This window comes from Protopterus annectens, chromosome 1.part2 (genome assembly GCF_019279795.1).
Source record: "Protopterus annectens isolate FY-2018-M chromosome 1.part2, PAN1.0, whole genome shotgun sequence".
Lineage (NCBI taxonomy): Eukaryota > Metazoa > Chordata > Ceratodontiformes > Protopteridae > Protopterus > Protopterus annectens.
In genome coordinates, this window is record NC_056727.1 from 469,188,232 (window position 1) to 469,194,231 (window position 6,000).

The window sequence follows — 6,000 nt, forward strand, 5'->3', positions numbered from 1 at the left end:
CACATAAACATGATAATGGAAGAGGGCCAAATGTCCATTACATCTATCCTGGACAGCTGCACCTAGTAATCTTTCTTCCTTATTGGTATTCACCTATCCCAAACTCAAATTAATTGTTTAATAAACTTGCACTCATTTCTCTCCCTAGTATCTCTTTTAAAGCATCATACTATTTTTTCTTAGAAGAAGTATTTCCACAAGTTCAACTTTTTTTAACCAAAAAAAAATCTTTAATGAATTGTCATTTAAGACATAGGCAATCATACATTTATATAAATGAAAACAAACCATATTAACATGCTTTCAGCTGCAAACATTGTATAATATACAGTCATTGTCAGTTGAACATTACATAGCTCATTTAATTCATACCTTCCCTTAAACCTCATTCCTCCCCCCAAAACATTATTCTGCATGTATTCTTCCCACAATTCCCATTTTTACTATGTAATTTGCTTCTTCCATTTTCTAAAGATCCCAGTTCTACAACCAGAATTAAACTCAGCAAGGCCTTACTGTGTCTAGGCAATTCAGAGCCTGTATCACAACTCAAAAAATAATTTCCTTAGTTACACAATTTGTTCATCCAGTATATCTGACAGAGAAGTATGCAGGGAATTTTAAAGTCTACCAACTCATTACACTTCCAAAAATATGTTCCTAATTATCTCTTTCTTCCCTAGTACACCTCCATTTGCAATCTACCTGAAGAAAAATTCTTAGGAGTCTGCTTGGGGTATAAAAATAACTATATAAACACTTTCAAGCAAACATCCGAAATCTTCTAGACTTCATTGCACATTTGGGAACCATACATATATCCTCTCATTGTTTTTTTGTGAATTGCTTATCCAGACTCTGTGTCCAATCCTTTCTAACCTCCTCTGATTGGTTCCTATAGTTATCTTGCAATATTTTATATGCCATACTAACTATCCCTTTTTAATGGTAGTTTCTGTTCTAGATTCAACTAAAGACTCTACCAGTGATGATATTTCACTTAAAAGTCCCCTGTTCTTTTCTCTTTGCCTATACTCTGCTATCAGTCCTTTACAGGAAAGGCAGTCTCTAGCCTGCAGCCCAAATATATTCTTGAACTCTTCCCATTCTGCTACATTTCCTTCTCTTATTATTTGCTCCCAATGGCTAGGTTCCTTTGCCAGTTTTCACCTGTAAATTCCTGCCCCCTCTTGCTTATTCTCTGAACCCCTAATTGCAGTCATCCTTATCACCAGAATCTCCCTTTTCAATTCCCGTATTGGCCTTAGTTCTTAAAATTCTTTCTGTTACTTTCTGAATATAATATTCTGTATGGCTATTGTTATTCTCCTTAAGGATCTGCATCCAAAATGAAACTCTTGCCTTATTTCTTGATCTACCCCCTCATTTCATCATCATCCATTTCCAGTTTAAATTATAGCTTTCTGCTTGTGCTGTGTATAGGAGCATTAACTGTGTAGCTCTGAAATATTACTTCAAATCAAGTAATTCCAAACCTTGTTCTATTGGAAGGATCAGCTTATCCCACTTGACTGCTGCCGTCTTCCCCTCCTAGATAAAATCCTTCAACTCTTTATTAATTGCTATCAACAATTTCTCCTCTAGTTGATAAAAATATGCCTAATCTCTGTATAAAACTAAAGTGACTAAAACACTTTCGCTGCTTATATCTTGCTATCCATATCCATAAAACAGAGCTTCCAGTTTCTCAGTGTTTGTATTATTTGTGTTTAGTCTCTTCCCGCATATCCTTAGATGCCATAACAGAATCCATTTTAACCCATACTCCTAAGTGCTTAATTTTCTCATGTCCTCATAAATATGGGCAGTTCCTGAGTGGGTACATAATTTACAGCTATTTCCTTTCTCTTCATTAATTTTGTATTCTGGAAAATAACTTGAAACAGTCACAGAATGTTCCAACCCACTGAAATGTCCTTTTTTGGTTTCATTAGGTACAAAATAATATCATCTGCAAATAAAGCTAATTTTTCTTGATTACCATATGAATTATATCCTTGAATTTCTGAATCTACCACAAAAATGATATCCTTGAATTTATGAGTCCTTTATATTTTCTTTGCCAATTGTTCTAAATATAGCACAAATAACGAATAGGAAAGAGGACACCCATACCTGGTTCATCTGTTCAAACAGAACTTATCAAAGATGACACCCACTTTAATTTTAACAGTATTATTGTGTCAAGGAATGCAAATGCTTCCGTTGCTCTTACAAATCCACAAGCTCAACTTTAATATTCTACTCCTCTCTCCACAAAATGGCTACATGTGCCTTTTTCTAATTTACTTGCATTTTTGTTTTACATTTCCAGCCTCCATTTTATTTTCTGTCTATGCAGAGTATATAAATCATGCCTTCCTATTGAAAAATTTCCTTAAAGAAGTATATTCTCATGTCTCTCCATATTTCATACTTCACATCTCTCGTGCCATTTTTCATCCCTGAATTCCTCCTGTGCAACCTATGTACCACAGGTGCTCACAATATTCTAATATGCTGTTATTCTGATGAATTAGCATACAAATCTCACCCACTACAACCAATTAATATGTATTGTATGGAGTCTGAATTCTGCACATTGCTCACAGTATTTGATGTGATACAGATCTAACTAGCAGTATGGGGTTTGACTCATAGAGCTGGGTCCAGTTATCACATGAACAGTTGTCCATAAGGATGTTTGGTAAATGTGCACTGTTGCGTTGAGTAATAGCCAAAATATGCTTCACATAGCTACAGATCAGAGTTATAATCACAGGCTTCTTAGGATTTTATCCACCTTAGATTGAGCCGAGTGCCTTTTGTGAAACTTACCAACAGTAATTTAAACTTCACTAGAATTATTTTGGAAATATACACACTCATGCACGTGCACAAACACACACACACACACACACACACACACACACACACACACACACACACACACACACACAAACCTTTTTCAGAATGGGGGTAAAGTTACCAGCACCAAATACCTCCTTAATTTGTGGTATACACCTACCAGTCAGTCAAAACTAATTAAAGAAGAATGTACCTTACTATTTATCCTTAAAATAAGTTAGTATTTAAATATTCAGTCAGTGGCAGTTAACTCAGCAGATACTCTTCCAAGGATCGATACCAAACAGTTCTGTGCAAAGGTAAAATTCATAAACCCCCAAGCTAAGATATAAAACATCAACCACAAGCATTCAAAGTTAAATAAAATGATTTACTGGAAATAAACAGATTTAAGCATTTTGTTTCTCAGTAAGTACACAATCAATAAAAGCACAAGAAATTAAAATAAAGTATTGAAAAAGTCAGAGAATGAGCAGTAAAAGATATTTATCATGTAAACTAAACTATCTGCTTTTGGCTGAAATATATACTGGGCCCTTAGTGATTCTGGCTTCCAATGTCAAAATAGGAGTTACAAATTCCTTACAGGCAATAGTTCTGCAATTTGAGCTCTTTTCCAGTAGAAAATGTAATCATTTATAAAGCTTCTATAACCCCTGTTAATCTGTGCATTAAATTAAGTCTTGATGCATATTAGTCCCTAAACAGGATTTCCTGTGGCTTTGTTTTCTCAGCTACATATACCTGGAGTAGGAGAGAGAGTCCCAATATACTATTGTCCAAATAAGGTATCATTGTCATATAATTTAGTGCAGCAGCTTTCAGGAACATTACACTTGCATTCTAAATTTGTTGACTCTAGAAGCAGAATTTAGTTTCACTTTTTTAATGTATTTCCATAACAGCAAATATTCAGTCATATACAAGTTTACACATTGTATTTTACTTGTTATACTTTATCTTAAAAAGTTAAGTACAGTGCATCATTTTCACTTTTGACTTGAGCAGTTTTCTACACAATAACAGTAGCATTTTCTTCTTTTATAATAGTTCTCCCCAGTCATCATTGCTTACTGCAACATGTAAAATGGCATGTGTATCCCTAGTTTGCTGAACTCACCACACGATCTGCAATCCTGTTTGTCTTTGCCTCAGTTCTTTTGCACTACCCATTATGATTGAATTTAGAGGCATATTTTTGACTTCCTCTGTTTTTTTTCATAGATCTTCCTTAGTCATTAGAATTATCTACAAGTTTGTGACTTTGCACCTTTCTTACATTACCCCATCATTTCCATTCATTAGCCCACACTGCCTACCGTCTGAGATTCCACCAGACTACATACTCTGTCTCTGAGCACTGCTGCAATTTTTGTGATATACATATGTCAAGATGGGATGCTTTGTGAAAGTGTTTAAATGAACACACAAACCAGTTGATGTAGGTGGAAATGTTTTTTTTTCCTGCTCTCAAAAAAAAAATATATATATATATAATTTATTTTTATTTAACATTTTGTTGACCGGGAAAGTCCAACTAGGTTCCACAGAGCCTGTTTTCAGCAGAGGCCCGGGGAGAAATGCTCCAGACACATGTCATTAGAATGTGGGAGGAAACTGGAGTACTCGAAGGAAACCCACGCGAATGCAGGGAGAACATGCAAACTCCGCACAGAAGGCACCCCAGCTGAGAATTGAACCCGAGAACCTCTTGCTGTGAGGTGACAACATTAACCACTGCACCACTGCGCCGCCCCATGGCAATATACAGTGTATATGCACAAAACTTCTTGGTGTTCAGTCTCCCAAGCTCAAATGCATTAAGGGTAAGAAGCCTGTTTTTCTGACTAGATAGGCCTGATCAATCTACAGTTGATCATATAGACTATCATATTGATCTGGCTTCACCACATCTCCCCTTCCTTGAGGAAAGAATTAATTATCTTAGAATAGAGACATTACACATTTTCCATTCCATTGCCCATTATCAATATTCACATTTAATTTATGTAAAAATAACATTGATTTTGACATGTATGTACATTTGAGAAATACATTTGATAGTTTAGGTCAACTGATACATTTCTCATGAGACATTTAGCACAGAAAACAGCTTTTAAAGCATTTTACAGTGTCATTTAAACAATTTTACTATAGTAGTTTTGGAGATTTACAATAATAGGAATAATACTTGAGCATTAATAAATGCTTTTGAGTTCAGAGTCTGTAATATTTTTTTAAAAGATAGCCATTTGGCTACTTATCTGCCTCTTGAATGGTCATGTCACACCCAATCATAGTTTCGACAGGCTTTGAATATGCAACATGAAATTTGCTAGATTTTGATAATGAGAGTTTAACCTCTCTAGAAAAGTTAGTCTTGTTTGTCATGTCTGTGTCCAATGATTTATGTTCAGATTGCATAATTATTGGAGAACAACATTTGGATGCATTACTACTAATATGATCATTTATGGGTCTCATTTGGGTACATCATGGCTAGGTCCTGTGGCTCTGATTCATCATTTCCTATTCATAATCTCTCATCTCATTTGGTTCTGCAGACAGTAGCATCTGCATTATCAAATTCAGCAATTGCCTCCTTGGAAAGGACCTTAGTCTCATTAGCTTTGACATATATACCCTTGTTTCTGCTCAGGCATGACCTGGATGTGTTCCTTCTTTTTTTCTTTCTGCAGATCCATCATTTTTTTGAGTAACATATAGCCTTTGTTCAGCAGACATTTAAACTGTCACACCTATCATCTCCCATCTTCTTTCCACCTCCAGTTTAAGGCAACTGCTTGGCCTAGTTCCAAAGCAGTTTGAAGACAGAAAAACTTCTGTCATAGAAGTAATTTTATGTTGATTTGACCCTTTTGTCATTTTGTTTGACTGTTTTATAAAGAGTAACAGTTTCTGTTCTAGTACAGGAACATTTTATGGATTTGACAACATTAATTGCACTGGCTTCACACCAACTGCAATGTCTGGAACTAGTCTATAAAACTTTAACACATACATTGATCTGGTTGACTAAGAGTTTTCTTGATTGTTTGTACTGCTTTCTGCAGCACCAGTTTCTTGGGAATGAAGACTTGACATAACATGGACAAACCCAATTTTATATAT